The sequence below is a fragment of the Anabas testudineus genome, chromosome 6 (assembly GCF_900324465.2).
Source record: "Anabas testudineus chromosome 6, fAnaTes1.2, whole genome shotgun sequence".
Taxonomy (NCBI): domain Eukaryota; kingdom Metazoa; phylum Chordata; class Actinopteri; order Anabantiformes; family Anabantidae; genus Anabas; species Anabas testudineus.
In genome coordinates, this window is record NC_046615.1 from 16,067,873 (window position 1) to 16,087,988 (window position 20,116).

Below are 20,116 nucleotides of genomic sequence, written 5' to 3' on the forward strand. Positions count from 1 at the left end.
GATCCAGCACACATGGAGAACAAAAGACAAGAAAAACGTCCTGCCTTCAAATGTGCACACCATCAAAGCTGACACAAAGCTTCGAAGCTCTGTCTCGGCTGTACTCATGCTGTGAGAAACAGCCAACCCATAATTATTACTACTTATATATAATTATTATTTTTACTGTTACCCAGTGACTAACAGGGTTATTATTGATTTGCTCATCTCTACAGTGGTATATAATTTCATTGTCACTATGATTTTAAGATATGCAATAATTATAATTGCATAGCAAGCAGCAAAACTTTTACTGAAGATTTTCAGTTGTGTTAAACTGATAATTTTGGAAGACGTAGTTTGTGGTGCTGTTAATTTGTGTTGCAATATACTAGTATTTCTATTTCTAGTACTTTGTCAACCCTATTTATAACAATAAGACTAGAATAAATACTGTAGCCTAGTCAGAAACGCCTTTATGTGTAATCCAGTCAGTTCAAAAGTAGCACAAACTACAGCTTTAAAAAAATTCAAACAAAACTTTTCACTTTAAAACTATAAAGGGATGGTTCATTGCTAATGTTACATGTCTCTGCAGAGTTAAGTCAGAAAATAAAGGCCCTGTTGGTGTTTTAGAGTCACAGGTAGCTAGAAATACCAGATGTCAAATGCTTGTTGTCCAGGGTAACTGTTAACCAAGACTAATTAAATGATCTAATGAGGCAGGCTTTAATGACGCACAGCAAATGGTTATTAGTGAATAAAACTCTACAGATTTTTCACAATACAAAACACGATTACAGTAAAAAGGGTAGTGTGACTGCAGCTTTCTGGCTTAAAGTGAATTACATTACTACAAGCTTATGCTAAACTCTTTATAAGTTGTGTGTTAACAATCAACTCAAAATAGAACCAGGCAACTGTGGTGTAAACTTTAAAAATTATTTAAGCTTTGCTTTGTATTAAGTATTAAGTATTTTAGTAATGGGTAATAATTGGTAATTGTGGCATTTAAAAATTACGGCAGTGGTTACCAGTGGTTTGTCTCGTGCTTTCTTACACACACACACGCGCAAAATAATTTCACATTATGTAGCTTACTTCTTTTGCATATGAAGTATATTATATTCCAATACTAAATACGTCCAAATACGGCACATATTTGTAGAATGGGAAAAATCACCTTCATCTGTCTTGTTCTCCTTTTTTCCTCCATATTTCTAACTGTCTTGTTTACATTTTTCTGCTTTTCTGATCTCGCTGATCATCATGCTGAAGGAAAAAAAAATTCTTCAATTACTAAAACTAAAGCAGATCTGTTTCTGTGTTCCTAAGGAAACCCACAGGGCTTGGGACATTTACTTTCTTTCCAAGCCAATGAGTCAGTGATAAAGCAACTGAAACAGTGTGGCTGTGTGGTTGCCCACCTCCTGAAGCCAGAGGCTGTGAACAGCAATTAAAGAGCAATATCTGCTGATTTCTGAAGTCATGACACATAAAAATATATTAGTATGTGCTACATTATTGATTGACCTTTCTTACTAGAATTATACTACCATTAGCACAAATCACATTACATTTAAACAATTTCCCTCTGGGATAAATAACCTTTTGAATCTTGAAATAAAACTATGTTGATTTCTCAGAAGATTGATCTGAGGTACCACAATATGGCTATTTAAAGCCTTCGACTTGGACCCTCCTTATTCAGCTTGTCTTCATTGCTAAAGTCCTACCTGGTTGCTAAGCAGCTCTGCCGAATGACGAAGAGTACTCATCTGATGGCTCAATTTGCGTCACTAAGGATCTCTTCACGTGGAATTAATTGCTCAGTATAAGTCAAAAAGAAATCCTTAAAGTTTCCAACATGTAATATATTTTGGCCTCTAGCAACTCAGTTCATTTTGTTATACGTTTGCATTTCTGGTATCTCATTATCTCTCTTGAACATGTGTAATAGAGCTTGTCATATAATCCTGTTCTCACCATCTCAGAGGCTATAATACACGCACGGCAGGCAGCAATAAACACACTTATATTGCCTATAATGTTTAAATGAGGAAACAAGAGGGTTGCGCAATAAAACCCACCAACATCTACATTTGTTTGTGGTTGCAACTTCAGGGCACTAGACCGAGTAAACCTTCTGCTGTCAGACACTTGAATATTTAGCAACAGTGTGGACTGACCCTTTACATGATAAGTGACTGTGTATACATAATGATCTGCCTTTAAAAAAAAAAAAAAAAAGAAGTTTACATTACAGATGGCATGCACAGAGAAACAGGGTAAGCAAACAGTGAAATGCTACTCAGGTTGTTCATTTTCTACTCACATTGAACAAATTTCAGTACAGATTTCATTGTACTTACTGATTTTAGTAGATCAAGTAGACATCAGGACTGATGTTGATTTGCAAACTGAATGACAGCTTTTGCCTGTTGTTCAGTTAGAAACATTTACCCGTTTTTACAGCTCACTTAGAGCTTGTAAAAGCAATGAAAATACCCACTCAGACTTTACAAGCAACAAACTCAGTAAGAAGACTTACTGGGTTGGCCATTGCACCATTGAGGACTCTGGTCCGTGTGGATTCTTGTTTTTATCCCTTATACCTGCCAATTTTAGCCTACTTCAAATGCCAGAAATCCTCCAAGAATGCAGTAAATGAGGATGTCATCCCTGAGCTGTAGTTAGGTTGAAACTTGTAATTCGGAAAGTTGCACAACTCAAGACATTATTAATTTATATTAGTAGTAGCTGTATTTCCATTTTAGAAAATGTTTCCTTAAAACTCAGAATGCCATCTCTTTTTTAAAAAGAAAACCAATTGGTTGTTCATTTTAGGAGACTTGTCTTATTGTGTCTTAAATGAAGCAAAAATAACTAGAGGCCTGCTTAACAGAATATGCTATTTAAATTATGGATGGATGGATGAAATAGTAGTCTGGAATAACCATAAAATTCAACACAGCCTATCACATTGCAATTTTTACACACTGTGCAAAACCATATATTCAGTTACTGCTCTGATGCAATGATAGAAACACTTGAATCCATTCCCCCATCGGTAAGCAAAGCACCTTCCATAAACATACAGCAGTATCATCCATTCCAACACAGGCACATACCATCTTTATTACTATTCGGTGTCTGTTTTGCCTTTCACTCACACTGCAGACAGAGCACAAAAAATAAAGGTTCTGTGACAGAAAATCAATAATAGGAACGCAGCATGTTGTAACCTCCCCGAAACTTCAATCTTGACTTTCTGCCTTACACAGAAAATCCATAATAATGTGAAGTACTTCTAAATAGCATATCATTCAACACAAATATATTGTAATTATAGGGGAGTTATGTTGTTTTAGTTTGACGGTGAGCAGCAATAAATGTGCAAAACAATCAGGTGACAGACAACAAAATTTCAGTGATTTTCATTAAGAAGTCATTACATCTCTTCTCTGAAATGTTTTGTACTTGTTCAGGACGTGTAGCATGCCCTACAGCTTGATGGGAGTAGTACACATAGCCAACTTTAAAGATTGGCAGACAGGTTTTAATAAAGTCTTTGTTTATAAGAGGTACTGTTTTTTTTCTGCACCAAAGCACCAAAGCAGCTCTAACTCTCCAAAATATCTCTAAGGTTTGTCTGGGTATTTGTTCGTGTGTGTGTGTGTGTGTGTGTGTGTGTGTGTGTGTGTGTGTGTGTGTGTGTAAGGCTTTTGATGTAGGGAAAATCACCCTTTTGTCCTAAATGCATTTAAGGCATATTTAACCAAATTTAATTGCCAAAGGAGGCTCAGACAGTCTGTTACTTAAATTGTGGGTGAACTTTGCTCTGCTGAGTAGTCGGTCTCTGTGAAGACCTGAAGCTAATTTGATCACATGTTGGTTATACAGTATAATGAACAGTAAGGCCATAGCCAGTAAATCGGAACTGTTGCTGAATAATATGTTTGATGCTTGCTCTGAATATGTACACATGTAAAGCTGATACTTCCAACTTATATGCTTAAAAATATTCCTACCACTGGGTCATCAATTTTTGTCATAGTCTATATTGTTAACTCATCTTCAGATATGCCAAAGCTGCCTCTTGGTAAATGTGAATACACCCACGCTGCTTGCTAATCAGGTTTTCACTAAACACTGCAAATGCCATGAGGGCTCAGCTGAGTTTACGCAGAAATAAATGAGGAATCAACCTTAGCCAGTGGCGATCAATGCCTGCACACGATGGCTAATGTTCAAGCACAATGAGGTGGATATCTAATCAGAGAAAAGGCTGCATTTGTCTCCTGGCCCTATTAGATTCTATTTATTCCCTTGGAAAAGCCTGGTTGTGTTTTTAATCCATTTAGAAAAACATTTTACTTTTCAATAGCAAAAAGTTTCTAATTTCTCTGCCTCATCAAACAAACAAAATATCAATAGAATATAAAAATACTATTAAGGTTGGTCCATATAATTGTGGAAATCATTCTATTAATATTTTCCTTCAGATATAAACCGTCTGTACACAAAAAAGTCACCCCCCCGATTTAAATAAGCAAATAGGTAAGAGCCTCTCATTGGCTCTACTGCATGGATGATTACGTTTTAGCTGGCAACAAGTTAACCCCAACTGATGCATCGAGTAGCTTCTCATTTCTTAAACAAACATGTCGAAAGACAAATCCTGTGGTGGTGGAAAAGATGTTAATGGTTGAAGTGATGCACATATCATGCTTAGTGCCTACCGTACAAGCCTGTGGGGGCAGTGCTATGATCTGGGGTTGTTGCAGTTGGTCAGGTCTAGGTTCAGCATTGTTATGTACCCAAAGAATGAGGTCAGCTGACTACCTGAATATACTGACTCATTCACTGAGAATTTTTGTCAAGTGCTAGAGAAGACTTTGCACAGTGGTCCGACTCTCACATCATCGATACATAGATATTGGAGAAAAATTAATGCAACTCTGGACTGGAATAAATGTGGTGACACTGCAGACGCTTATCGGAACTATGCCACGGTGAATGTGTGCCGTAGCCAAAGCTAAAGCCGGTCCAACAAAATATTAATTTTGGTTTATAAAAATTTGTTATTATTTCACTAAAGGTCAAAGCTACAGTTAAAGTAAACAATATGAACTTAGTGTCCCAGCATAAAGATTTGTTACATGTAAGCATGCAAATAAACCAGTGAGCAGTTTTTCTTTAAACACAAAAATAGTATGTGATGAAACATGCAGCCCAAAGAAAAAAAAAGGTTCCTCCCAGGAAATTGGTTAGTAGAGGTGGTAAGCAGCCTGCTATCTTATCTACACTGCAGCGATACATTTTTTGTTCTCCCTCACATGTTATATCATCTCTTGAAGATATAATAATTTCTTAGCAGATGCGCTCTTTATTTCTGACAAAGAGAGACACCTCAACAATGAAACACTTTGGGGAATCTTGTGAAGCATTGTTGCGCTAAGTGCTGAAAACCTTTCATAAAACACTAGTATCACTGACAAATCTAATGGATGCAGTTTTAAAAATAACATAACTCACCAAGGTTTTTTGTTTTTTTTAAAGAATGGACATTTGGGGGTTCTTTTGAAACAAAATTAAGAAAAAAAACCCTTATGTTTTGACCATAAAGCAGTCTTAACAAAGTCACTGTGTTACGGTTGTTGAGCTCTATCATCAAGGAGAGGAAGTTAAGAATCAAAGCTGTTACCTAAGGTGTCCTATTAAAACAGGAAAAGGGCTCTTTGTAGCAATGTCAAGCAACAGTGTTTGAGAGTCTGGCACACTAACACACCCATACCCACACTAACACACCCACAAAGAAATGACTGTATGTGTTTATGTGTCAGTAGAGTGTGTGCCTTGGGTGCATGACATTGAGTTCCAGTAATTTTGCACAATGGGGAGCTAGGTACAAAAAGTATTGTTGTGGTTTTCTGCATTAATTTGTCAAAAAAATGTGATCTGATCTTCATCTAAGTCAAGAGTATCAACACTTATTTAACTTTATTGAGAACAATCATAAAAAACCTAGAAGAAAAAGTATATTGTATGTAGTATCGGAATAATGACCTCAAAAAACTGAAATCAGATGCTAGCATACCTGGAGTCTTGTTAAGAAAATGAGTTTGGAAGTGTTGACTACAGCTAATTTGGCAGACAAAAAACACTGTTTTGCGCTTGCTCTGCACAAAAATAATGTGCTTATGTGAGCCATGCCTCACCACAAGGAGCTTTCAGAGGATCTACAATCACGAATTGTTGATTTACATAGAGCTGGAAAGGGTTACAAAGTGATTTCAAAGATTTTAGAAATTCACCAGTCCACAGTTAAGCAAACAATCTACAAATGGGACTACTTTGGCATTTCGGCTACTCTACCAAGAAGTGGGTGGCGAATCAAAATGACCCCAAGAGCACAACAAACACTCATTAATGAGATAAAGAAGCAACTCAGAGTGACAGCCAAAGATCTGAAGGTGTCATTGGAAGTGGCTAACATCTGTGCTGAGTCTACAGTACGTAAAACATTGAACAACCAGGGTGTCTATGGCAGGACACCACAAAAGAAGCCGCTGCTTACTAAAAGAAACATTGCTGCATGCCTGAAGTTTGCCAAAGAGCACATTTTGTATTGGAACTAAAAATGTGTGTCATTCTGCGCAGCATGTCAAAAGTGAAATGGTGCAAAACAAGAGCCCCTGATATTACTAATATTTCCACTATGTTCATATTTGCTTTTCAAATTCAGTGTAGTTACAATTATTCTTTGTGGATAAGACAAAGAATCAGGTAAAGTTCTAATTCATTTGAAATATCACATGAAATTACACAGGTCATTCATAAAAACGGCACTGAACTAGCTTTGAGAAGGCACTGCTGACCAGTCTGGCTAGACATATTGGTAATTTTATCATCAGAGTCAGAGTACATTACACAGACAAAAAACTATTTAAGAACTGCGTCATAAGAATGAGATTCCATCCTTATCTAAACCATCACAAGTAAATGTCATCTAAAAACATATTGTTGAACAGTGGTCAGCCCATTTGGGCGGAGGATATCTATGTTGCTCACAAACACAGCTGCTTCCGGTCTAGTTTCAGTAATCTATCAAATCTTTATTCTATTTCAAGATATTGGTGCATTTTAATGTTAAAATAAGCAATATCAATATTAATTTAGAGCTGAGACTAGCTATAATAATATAAGCTATAATCAGCGTATTGGTATTGGACTGTTGGTCAGTTGAGAGAAGCTAAATTAATACATCACTGTATGTTCTTTAATTTTTCATTAATTTCTAGACTTAACAATTAAGCAGAGAAGAAAGTAATTAGACTTATTAATAAAAAGTGAAGCTCAAAAGGCACTGTTTACTTTCTTCTTGTGTACCAAAATTTCTCATTTTCTCTTTAAATAACATAGAAACTCCTAATGAAACCAGGACCCTCAGGATGCATTAAGTGATCTAAAATCCAATGAACTAGCAACAACTATCAGTTCAGCTCAAATCAGTTGAGGTCAGCCTACCAGACACGCTATGCAAGCATTCAAAATATTAGATGTGGTGGACGAGTGCTGCTGAGGAGACCTGAAAGGCAACTTTGTCCAAAGTGCATAGGGGAAATGTGAAACCCTATAATAAACTCAATGCGCACGCACACACATAAGTTGCCAATATAAGCACAATGCTCCACTGTGACCAAGAATAACAAGTCTCCAAGGCACAACTTTATGAAAAGTGGACTAGCACAGCCTGACATGTTCTTCATTTCAAGTGACTCCAAGCCTTTTAGCAGAGTGTCAGTTACTGGAAAATATATACATCTGTGACATCAGATAAAAATAATACTTACTGAATACAGATACTAACAGTGGAATCCACACCTTGTTCCTAACACTAACAGGATGCTGCTGCTGCTGCCAATACTCCGTTCTTCCTCCTGTAGGATCCCTTGTAGTTAACCTGTTGAAAATTATGGTATGTTTTAAGAATAAATGTACAGTTTGGAATGATTTTCGCAAATTTCAAACATGAGAATAGTTTCATAAAACCCATGAAACAATTTTAAAGACAAAAAAAAAGAAGATAAAAGTACCTAAAGATAGCTCCAGATTACACAACATTACAAAAGTGAGAGTGGTTATCAAAGATAATGAATTCAAAATGAGATTTCCATGGGTCTGAGCAGACAACTGAAAATGCCTGAGGGAAATGACTTGCCAAATATACACAGAAAATGGCCATAATATTTCGCCACCATTCAACAATGGAATTGCTTTTCTGTCTTTCCCAGATGAAATCAATGAGTTAAGCAACCTTTCGTTGCCATAAAACAGCAAGGTCTGAAGCAACATGTACTTTGTTTTTTCTAATCTTGTCCACTCTAAATGAACAGAAGCATATCTGTCGTAGGACTGTTATTAAAACCTACTGTATGGTTAACCCACAGCCAAACCAGAAAATAGGAAATTAAAAGCAAGGATGCAAGGACGAAAGCATTGGCTGAAAGTGCAATAATGCTGGTACACAGTACTTTGGTCCCTAGAGACACAACAGAAGCCAGCAGTGAAAGATGAAACTAAATATAGCTTACCAGTGTATAACTGAAGTAAATCATATCTGTTGGTGTTCTAAGAATAAATCTATAGAGACAATTAGAAAAGCAACAATAGTCATACTGAGACCTCCGCTTGTAAATCATGCAGACTAATCCACCCTTTGTGGATTTTGTCTCAGTATCAAAAATATAATAATAAAAAGGTATTGAGGCAAAGATGCTTCACAGCAGCTGTACAGAGAAAAATCACCTTGTCTTGCTGTGTTTGATCTCTCAAGTACCTCAGGCGGCATAAATACTACTCCTGACAGCCCAATGGTCTGCAAAGGCACACTGGTACAGCAGAACTTAAAATAACCATAACAATTATAATACCTATAGTTGTGTCATTGAAGGGCTGTGATGGAAGTGTTAATTAATCACTGAGGGGTTAAAACAAAAAAAGAGGTCACCATCTGCTTTGGCTACACGGCATGCAGCATGCCAAGAGTGGGTGAAGGACCTGTGGGACTGCCCAGGGCTGTACAGAGTGCTACTGCCTGCCTCAATGCCTCTTCACAAAAACTACACCATGACACATAACCATCTACATATGCTACTGCTTACGTCTCCAAGGAGCATTTCAGCCCCATAGCCAGACTCCACTGAGACCTTGCTTAACACTCTATCCAGTCTGGTGGAGAGCATTGGGACACGTTCAAAACTTCCAAAGAGAAACACCTCTTATTTTTCACTTAGTTTGCTAGTACGTCCATGAATAGTACTTGTGCAGTCAATCTGGCCCCTTTGAAGAGGAAGGTCATGATATAATATAGTACCTCCATTAGTCAGACAGGTATTGTGATACAGTTACAGGACAATGTGTACTACTTCTATGTGACACAAAAAGCCACACTGCTGTTCTGCAGGAGAGCCATTAGTGAGAAGAGCTCGTAACAAAAGCAAAAAAAAGGGTTGACTGAGGTGACGATATCCTGCAGTCACAACCGTTCATGGAAAAAGAAAACAGTCTAAAAGGTCATCATCAGGCCGGATCTGACCCATTTACTAGAGCCACTTCTGTATTCAGACAGGGTACTAGCATGTCAACAGTGAAAATATCTAATGGTTTGAAAATAGCTTCTTTGGTTAAGAAAACACAGATGTAACACGTAACTGAGAAAAAATAGCTGATGGCTACATCAACACAGTAGCAGTATCTTCAACAGACATCAGCTAAAGCCCACTCCACTTGAATTTTATTATTTTTCCACAAAGATAAAAACTTTGTCACCACAGGCACAACGCACACAGAAGGAAGCCCCGTTCCATATTTCCACTGTCCTCAGCCAATTAGAAACCCCCGCCCGCCCACAAACCCTGGATGAAATGTTGATTCCTGATCAGAAGGCAATTAGAGAAAGACTGTGCGACTGCTGCCGTGGGAAAAGGCTTGATTCATGAAAAAGACAAAGCAAATAAGCAATTTACAAGGCTTCATGCTGAGGATTAAAATCCTCCATTTTTCCCCCTCACTCTACATTTTGAGATATTAGTTATGTATGAGCCACCATGTTGCTTCACTAATGTTACTGGCTTCTGTTTAACCTGTCTTCTCTTGGGTCAGGTGGTGTTGTGTGTTGAATCACTTGCAGCATTACAAATGTGGGCATGTCGATGCACAATCATGCACTGGGCAGTGTTGTCATTTTGAGGGAAATGTACATCAGTTGATTGTCTGTTCTTTCACTTAAAACACTCAGCAGCTAGGCGTTGTTAAAGATGTTAAGCTTACACTTCAGTCACCCAATAAACAAACCTCATGGGAAATACAGACAAAAAAGGCTGAGTCTTTTCCCAACAGACTGCTCAACCCTATGCTGTAACTCAGTTCACACCACTGGCAACATGACTGTTTATTCTGAGTGTGCTGCAGCGTTGCCTAACTGCACTTCAGGAGACAAGTCTTGACACACCACGATCCCAAAGTGCTAAGACTCACACTGAATAATATGCATCTCCTAGGCACCATCTCCACCGCACCTCATTACCTTTGCAGTCAGTGTCATTTGATTATACCACTTAATCTTAATAAAAATGTAAAGCAAAATAAAAGATTTAAATATGACAGCACAGCTCACCACAATGTATGTCTCCTGTCTTCTTCTGATGAATGGCTTGCACCATGCCATTTCCTTTTGTTTCCTCTCAAGTGTTTTCCTGAGTGAATGTGCAATTTCCATCACTCATATAACCAGATTCTGGTGTGGTATGACTCTCACAGCTATCTCACCACATCGGATATTCCTCTTCCACCTGTTAGGCAATCATCTCTGCCACCTCATTTGAAAAACTAAACACAAATCCAACTTGACAGCCTACTTTTAATCAGAACAAACACAGTTTATTACTGTAATACAAAAAGGTGGAGACTTTTGAGTAAGTCATTAACTGTGAAACATCGTAGTTTGTCTTGTTGACTATAGACAACACATTTTTTTAGAGGGTTTATAATCTGATGACCTTCGGCTGCTAATAGGAGGTTATAGCACACTGTAAATACACTTATGAGGCTAATTGGATTTACAGACAGATAAAAATGAATGGCTCCATCTCCTAATGTTAGCAACGTTAATGCTACAGTTTTTACGATTTATTGAACTGCGGTCTGGTTCAACTTCTTCCCCAGCTTTTGTGCTATTAACCAAAATCATTCAGACAAAACACTGCTATAAAATAAGTAACGATTACAAATAAAAAAAATCTCTAACAGAACTAGCGGCGCGAAGTGACTTATTTTTTAGCTAGCAGTTACTGACTGTTAACTCTCCAAGACGTTGGCAGATAGAAAACACAGCTCAAAGTAAAACTGTAGTTCGTGTAAAAGGCAGCAGTGAAGATAATAAAGGTGTAACTTACACTGGGAAGCAGACCGATGTCCAGACTTAGTTTCGGGATGAAATACTCGCCGTTAAAAAGCGGAATGAACAAAAAGGAGCGTGTATCGTTAGTGGCTCATCGCAGCTCCGTGCTCTCACAAACCCGGAGCAGCGAACACTCCGCTGAGGCTGCCGCTCACCGTAATGACGCGGGCTCAGCGCGCGGCGCACGCCCGATTGCCTCTACCGTAAAGTGTGGACAAGCAGAACACAGTGAATATCATCCTCAGTGATGGTGGAGTGTAACTAAGTACATTTACTCAAGTACAGTGCACATTTGATTTACTTTACATGAGTATTGGTGACCATACAGTTTAGAGGACAACATCATACTTGTTACTGCACTACATTTGCTTTGTAATTTCAGTTACGTTTCACTTTGAGCATTACGCCACAAAATAAATCATAATCAATAAATAAAATAACACATTATGTATTGTTTTTAAAGTAATATGAGACTTTATTAATCTTTTGGGAAATTCACACACTACGTCACACACTAAGGCTGTTTAATTTCCACCACCTAGGACCACCATGGATAGCTATAGATCTTGTGATACTCATTTTATGTGATCATATATATTATGTGTCTGTCAACATAATAGCAACTAAAAACTTTTACAACATTAAAAATGTCAACATTGTACTTCCGATTGACTTGATGTTTTAAAATCTGCCTTTCTTCCAAAACAACATTTGTATCAATCCAAAATTAAATTAAAATTAACCCAAATCTTTTACTTGTAATGAAGCATATCTTCACTGTAGTTTTGCTACTTTTACTTAAATAAAAGAACTACGTACTTCAGCCAACTGAGCAAAGTGGGCAACTTCCTTTTATCTTCAGATATATTTCTACAAGACAGCTACAAGAAGCACATGACTGTGAGAAAATTAGCAGAATTTGGCACAGTGTCTTATGAATAAGCTTTTCATTTGGTTCTTTAAAGGTAATGCTTGAACATATTGCTCTCTCTCAACAACAACTTGTGTTTTCAGAAACCAAATGTACAGTTGGTATTATTTTACTCCTGCTTCCTTAGTGCCTGTGTGGTATTTCAGCATAAATCCTTTTCCAATATTGCAAAACAGTTACAGCTCAACAGCCATCTATTTCCACATTTTTTCTTCCGAGGCTGGCTGAAAAAAGCAGGGTTATTTGTCTTTAATTGCTTTTGTAACAGCATCAAGCATACTCATGCAGGTGCTAATAAAACAAGTTCCTCAGCTTTGAATAGGGGTGCCGAATTAGTATTGGAGGAAGGATCTCTGTGGATTCGCTGGCAAAGGCAGAATGAAACACGTGGGAGGGAAAAGGTACACAGAGGTTGGCAGGAGTAGCACACATTAAATAGAACTGCTTTATGGCAACACACACACATTTTTTCTGAAAGAAACATCACAGAGGCTGCTGTACATTTGTACTACAGGTTGAAGTGGGACAAGTCTATTTTTTCCTCTGCCATGACCAAAGGAAAGTCACACTGATTATTTTTTTAGAACCTGAATGAGGCAGTTTTCGTGTAGTCCTGTTTGATACCTCAAGCTAAAAATAACAACATCACATCACATCTGTGGCTGAGCAGTCATGTCACAATTTTACTCCGGTACAAGAAACCTAAAACTCTACTGTAATTATGAAGGATGTTGCTTCAAGCCCTCCACAAACTGTAAGAGAGGATTAAACATATAAAAGGCAGGTTTATTTAGTTTGACAATATTTTACCCATGAGTCAGCAGCGGTACACGATGACATGACACGGTTCACATTCTTATTTAATTTGTCTTTGTTGTTGTTCTTTTGCACATGTAGGTTAGTAAAAGATTAATCAATAATATGTGAGATCAGTGAAAAAGCAAATTTACAAAGATAAAACACAGATTTAGCAACTTATCAGTTTTGTCGGTGTTAAAACTTAAGCATTGCTGAAGAAGTCTGTTTCCAGTAATAGTTAATTATTTACCTCTAAATGTCTTTCTTTTCACCACAGATGGGACTTTGTGTTAATTAATAATCTCAGTGGTGGGAATAACGTACAGTATATAAGGATAATGAAGAACGTTTGAAACTCATGTTTCAGCAGCTTTTTCACCCACCTGTATACATGCCACATCATCAGGATATTGGACATTCAAGGGAAACAGTGCCATTTGAGAGAGCAAGGGATGATAGCAGTGGGTGGAGGTTACAGGCGACTGACAGGCAGGGGCAGTTTTTAAGAGATAAGAAGTGCAGGAGATGGCAGGTGTCTCAGTCGACCGTTGTGAGGGAAGCAATGATCTGTCTTCTCCCTCTTACAAGCGAGAAGACAGGGTTTGGATGGAAATACACGAGGGACTGAGAGAGAGCAATGCGTTCACTTTCTTTTGTTTATCGTAAGACTTTTCAATGCGTACCATTTTTAGCCTGCAGACAAGAGGAACATGCTCATGTTCTGTGTGCAATTTGAGCAATGAGAGAAAACATGGGCTCTAAGAAAGGGGCTGGTATGTGGGAGGCATATGTGCTTTGTCTTCACTCACACTCAAACCTGTCAAACAAACAACGTTCTTCTTCCACCCCCAACCTGCAGCAACCAATCGGGTTTTAATAGCACAAACCTCAATTTCTTGCCTCTTGTCCAGTCTTTTACAAAGAACATTTTCTAGAAAATGGTGTTTGATTATTGTGAACAAAGGAGTAGAAGTGCTCAGGCATGATTTTTTATTCAGATGACTAGTCAACAAAACAAGAGGAGAGTGAAGCAATACTTAATTAATTTGCAGGTTTTTACTGTAATGTAGAATTTGAATAATTGTCTCAGATAGTCCTTGTTAACAATGACCTTGTTTTTTCACTTTTCACTAACACATGTCATATTTGCCTGCTGGAAAGTGAAAATTCTGTAAGAGGAAATGAAAATGTATTGACTCCAGTGAAAATGGAGAAAACATTTTATCATGCAATGTTGATATCGACTAGTCACAGATATTGAGTTACATACAAGACACCTCAGTGGACCTTGATGACACAATGGTCTTGTTATCAGTTCACTTCCAGACATCCTACCCCTTCAGGGAATCTCGTTGAACAGCCTTCCAGGCTTACATCCCGCCTGCTTCATCTCACTTCCAGGATTCCAGGATGTTTTTAAAGCATGTGATAACTCCTGCATATTTTAATAATGTGCCCCTAAAAATGTATTAAGAGCACTAAATAATCTTATCCTCTTAATCCTTCCCTGCCCCGAGGCAGCAGGATGTGATGTTTAAGAGCAAGATTGTGATATTTGTTTCATGTTAGGGACAGGATTATTTCGGCTTGCTGCCAAGGGGGTTAAAAAACTGAAACCAATCATCACAACAGGAGGACTGTGGGAAATCAATGAGGACAGTGACTTCCTGAAAAAGAACAAGAATCAACCAATACTCTCCTCAGCCAGTCATGACAGGTGAAAAGACGTGTGAAGAAGACACAGTAGAGCAAGACGAGGACAGGGATTTCTGAACTTTTGATCACATGGTGACAAGGAGATTCACCCTCAGGAAACACTGTCCAATGTGGCTGTTATCCATAGAACTTACTATATCAAGACAACGACTGTCTTTGTGGCTAAGATAGGGGTTGCACATGAAGAGAAGGTTCGGCTGTTTATTTTTTAATGAGAAGTGGTCGGGAAGCTACTTTGAAAGCTTTGCTGACTACCAATTACTTCACACAGGAAGAAGTTGAACTACATAAGGAACAGCAAAAGATTCCACGCATGGAGTTATTGCAAAAAATGCCTGCTTGTTTACAGGTCAAAGCTGCACTATGCATGGGAAAGTGCAAGAATGTCTCTTTTGTAAACATCGCTCATGCCTTCTTTTAACTAGATTCCAGCTGGGGCTGAATTACTCACTTTGCCAGGTAACTTCTAAAATAGCATGCAACTAACTCTATTGACATTCGTTCATAAATGTAGTTCACTACCCTCCGATGCTGTCAGCGAGAATCTGTTGTGCGGCTCACTTTCAGCTGTTGCTCGAAAGTGGAAGCAGGCCAAGGTCAAGTATTAGTTAAATGCTGCTGCGAGCAAAAGCCCCTCTCTCCACTTGATCTGCATGCAGGCATATTGACCTGGCCTTCACCAGACTGGACAAATGCTGAGCCAGTTAATCATTTCCCTGGTTCATCCTTTACTTTGAGATTAATCATTATTTTCTCTATTCGGTCCTAGACAGAATCAGAAAACCCACTTGTCCAAACAAATGGGGCACAGACTGAATTGCCTTTCCATTGAATAACTTTCACAAAAAGTGAATGACATGACACAATAAAATCAGAGCAGAATGTGTTTGTAGAAATCTACTCCTTACGGCATTGCATTCAGATTGCACAACTGAGTATATTCAAAACGATTAAGTAAATGGAAATAGTCTGTTGATATGTTTTGGCACGCTGTGTTGCTACTGTAGAGTATGTGGGATCCAACTAAATATTTCACGCATAAGCCAGTCGTCTTATGAAAACAATGGTGTCCCTTCTTTCATTTATAATTAAATGCCCTCTTTGCTGCAGCCAGCAGCTAATTTGAGAACCTGGCTCTTGTTAGCTCCAAACAGGGGGAAATTAATAACCCAAACATGGACCTCATTCAGATTTGGGGGCATTTTGTACCTTACAGCTTTGACAACAGAGGCTCAGCTGATTAAAAAGGACCAAGGTAAGATTTTATATGATGAAAGGTTTTACAAGCTTGTTTCAAACAATGTCCCAGGGGTGTTATGGAAGAAATAAAAAAAGCATAATGGGAAATGGAAGCTTTAATATAAGGTGTTGACAGATATGAAGTAAAATAAATGCTAAAAACCTAATTAAAAATTATTATTATTCTAATTAACTCCCTTTTTAATGAAATGCAGTGTTGACTGTGCCATCAGCTGACTGGATGCACAAACAAGGCTGTATGCTTTAAAAACCCCAACACAGTGTGAACCATATAAACCCACACATGCACGTGTAATTGACCACTCCTACAACACTCACATCCCTTGGGATCAACACACACGTCAGCCTTGAGGATGAATATATGACTTCCTGCACACAGCTGCATTTGCTATTTACATGATGTTTCATCACCAGGCAAGAAAACGACACCGTGTAAGAGGTTGAAAACCTTCATAATTGATGTCGGATAGATTCTCTCTCTCTCCTCCACCCTGAGAGCTGCAGATACACATAACACATTCACACTGCAGCATGCACAGAAACTGAACACTTTTTAAATATTTTATTAGGACACTTTGTTTTGTTGGTACTACACAGACTAGGAGTGTTTAATGAGGTATTTGCAACAGCAGAAAGCATCACAGCGATTTTAAACTGCCATCCGCCTAATAGCCAAGCATTACGTATTGCAGGCCTGGGAATCTCACAGTATGACAGGAATCGCGATATAATAGTCACAAGTCACAAGATCAGGAAGGGCAGTACAGTATGACCACGTGCAATGTTTCACATGGCCAAAATCTAAGAATGCTAAATTATTACCAAGCACAATTAGCTTCACTGTGTTTATGTGTTTATTGACTGCATTATGACATGTTAATAATGTCTTTTTAGTGAAGCTAGCAGCATGGCTCTAGGGATAGAGGTGTCATTTGGTGGGTCTGCCACTTTGGCCCATAACAAAATAGACTGCTGGATGGATTTCCATGACATTTTACACCACTATCCATGGTCCTGAGGGGATGAATCCTGATGAGTTTGGTGATTCAGTTCATTTTCATTTGTGTGTGCCAGCAGGTTGAGTTTGTCATTTAGCCCATAAAATATATTTAAAATATATATTTCTAAAACATAGATTTCGGTTAGCATCAGCTGTACTTTGTATTGCCAAATATGCCAAAGATAACTCTAGGGATAGAGTTATTACATAACTTCAGTAACAGTTAATATGCTGCTGAAATGTAAAATGTATGAAAAAAAAAAAGAAAATACCTGATTCTCAGTATTGCAACAGTGATTACTGTGATACTAGTACTATTAGTGTTTCCAATATATCATGTATAACATTATATTCTGACATTTACTATGAGTCACGGTCCTAGAAATCTGGAAAAACACCTTTTAGATTATGTATATTTATATAATATGATTCAGCAATTGAAAAGGAGCTTGCACTGTGGTCCACAGGGAAATTAATGTGTGCAGAAGAATGTGAAAAATAGATTAGAGAAGACTGCAGCTCAGTGCCAGTGATAAAGGACAAGATTCTTAAACTGAATCTATAGCAAGCTGAGAGATTAGAGCTGAGGCTGTGAGTGGGTGAACAGGGTTGTCTTTGTCAGGGTTCACACCTCGGCAAACACCCCACGGCCCACAGGTGCAGGAAAAACAGGAGCAAGCAAAATAAAAGAAAAAGGGCATTTTCAAATGTATGGGCACAATTGATTTACATTTAAGAGAAGTCAAAGTAAGAAAAGAAATCTCCAAGTCAGCAACAAACCTGTCTCATGAATTGATATCAAGTTCAAAGTAGTTTAGACAACCTCAGCTCATCAAAGACGTTCCCATGTAAAGGCACACATTGATTTGTCCCTCATCCTGCTGACAGGCTGCTGGTTGAGTTGATGAGAAGTGAGAGCACTGTATCCTCCGTTCCTCTCCAACAGGAGGTAAGACGAGACTGCTGACTCCCCAAGTCTCCACTCTGCCTAGTGAAAATATGACAGCTCTCTCTGAGGACACAGAAGGACAGCCGTCTTCTCTTACATTTACACTACTCCCCCCCACCTGGGAATCAAGATAAGTTCTCCTTCGATGTGCCTTAAAACTAAAAGCAAAGTCATTTTGCTCAGCTGCTTCTAAATGTTACTGCAGTTTTTTCAGGTCATCATTTTTAAAAGGTTTTTATGCTAAAACAAATTGGAAAGGAAATGTGAGTCCAACTTCTTTTTTAAATTTGTATTTCCATTTTTTATTATTTGTGGCATGACAGTGTTATGTGTCCACCACTTTGATAAAAAATGACATATCTCAACATCATTGTGCTGGTAGTGGCGCATCGAGCACTGTTCATAAATGACTTTTGCAAATTAAATCAAAACTAATATTGAACAGTGCTTGTTGTGAAAAGGAGACAAATTATGTCCTCCTTGAATTTTTATTTAACAAAACAGGATCTGTCCAGCTATATCTGATACCAGAACGCTATTTGGGTACACAGTATGGAGCAGATTACAGCACCTACACAGAAAGACCATTGTCTATCATAGTGTCGCTTTCTGATTTCGATTGTTAGAGTGAATGTTATGTTTGATAAGTGCTTTGTGAAGTGTATTATTTTTAAATAAAATATTCCACCTAATGCATTTTGAAGGTACTTATGGACCACTGTGGCCACCTACACACTGATCTTCAAACAAAGTAGCCTGAAAGAAACATTTTGATATGTCTGCAAAACTAAAATGATTGAAACATAGGAAGCTTGCTGGTGTAAAGAATGTGTTGTTATATGAGTCAGCGTGTATTTATCTTTTGCAGAAGGTTATCAATGTCATTTTACGGATTTTGAGGTAAAATAAGGACGTAAATGATAGGCAGGGACGACGGTAAAGTGGATTCAGGAGCCAGCTGCCCCAGGTACACAAACGTTATTCAAATTTCACCATGAGGCTGGGTGAATAAATCATTCAAGTCACCTCAGAGAAGACAAATGAGAAGGAGAGAAATACAGACATTCATAAGGTGCCAAAAGAAAAAGTTCAAAATAAAAGGGAGAAAAATATCAAGAGCAGTGGAAATTTCATTATAATGAGCTGGCATTGTTTGTGGGATTTGGGAACGTGTGAAAAAATAGCACACCTCAAGGTTTTCTGTCTTCTGTAGGTCCGTAAAAGAACAGCCTGCCCATACAATAATGATTTCTAGCTTCTGAGAGATCTGTGATATGTGGACCTAAGATGCTCTGGCTGCATTATGTGCATTCATGTAATTAGTGTTCATAAAAATAGCAATAATGTTATGATTTATCCAAAACGTTTCTATCTATGAGGTCAAGCAGCACCACACCAATTACCTTGAAAACTGTAAAGCCCCAATCTGCATCAGTGACAGAAAAATGTACCAGACAGCTGAAAGTAGGCAGAGAAGGAAAGCAGGGGGAAATGAAAACGCTTGGTGATTACATTGAGGATGCAACGCTTTCACACCAAAAAGGTCTGATTGCACTATGCAGCGCTCATGGTCTCAGGCCTGGTTGGTTTATCTTTCAGTCACAATGCTGGAATGTGGAAATGTCAAACGCTTTGTCATTCGCAATAGTTCAGTGCCTCAGCACCTGCTCGGGGTCAAGAGCTCTCCTGGATGGCATTTTAATAGTGTAGGTGGAAGGTAAAAGTGATGACACATCTCCCATAATCATCATTAAAGCTTAACTTGCCAAACAAGTGATGAAGGTTAATTGTCCTCACGGTTTTGTTTACAGTTCGAATCATGACTGTTCATGTTTTGCCTATGGTACAGCAAAACATTAAATCTGTCCGCACATACCAGAATGTTGATCTGAAATGTGTGTCATTCCTTTTTACCGGAAAATTCACCTATGAGCATCTCCAGAGCTCACTGAGGACAACGAACGTATTTCATTTTGTGTTTAATTCAGTTAAAAAAGTACAGATTTGAAAAGACACATT

General features: G+C 38.2%; 1 protein-coding gene across 4 annotated transcripts in view; it reads right to left on the bottom strand.

Annotated features, from left to right (window-relative positions):
* LOC113166071 (tumor protein p53-inducible protein 11) overlaps positions 1-11,581 on the bottom strand; it is a 32,057-nt gene extending 20,476 nt beyond the window's left edge. Inside the window, exons 1-2 of one of the 4 annotated variants that reach the window (XM_026366004.1) lie at positions 11,439-11,581; positions 7,836-7,945 (exon numbers count right to left, since the gene is read on the bottom strand). The gene's annotated coding sequence lies outside the window, so the exon portion shown is untranslated. The remainder of the gene's footprint in view (positions 1-7,835; positions 7,946-11,438) is intronic. The other 3 variants (XM_026366006.1, XM_026366005.1, XM_026366007.1) reach the window with 3 other exon arrangements.
* Positions 11,582-20,116: the final 8,535 nt, after the last annotated feature.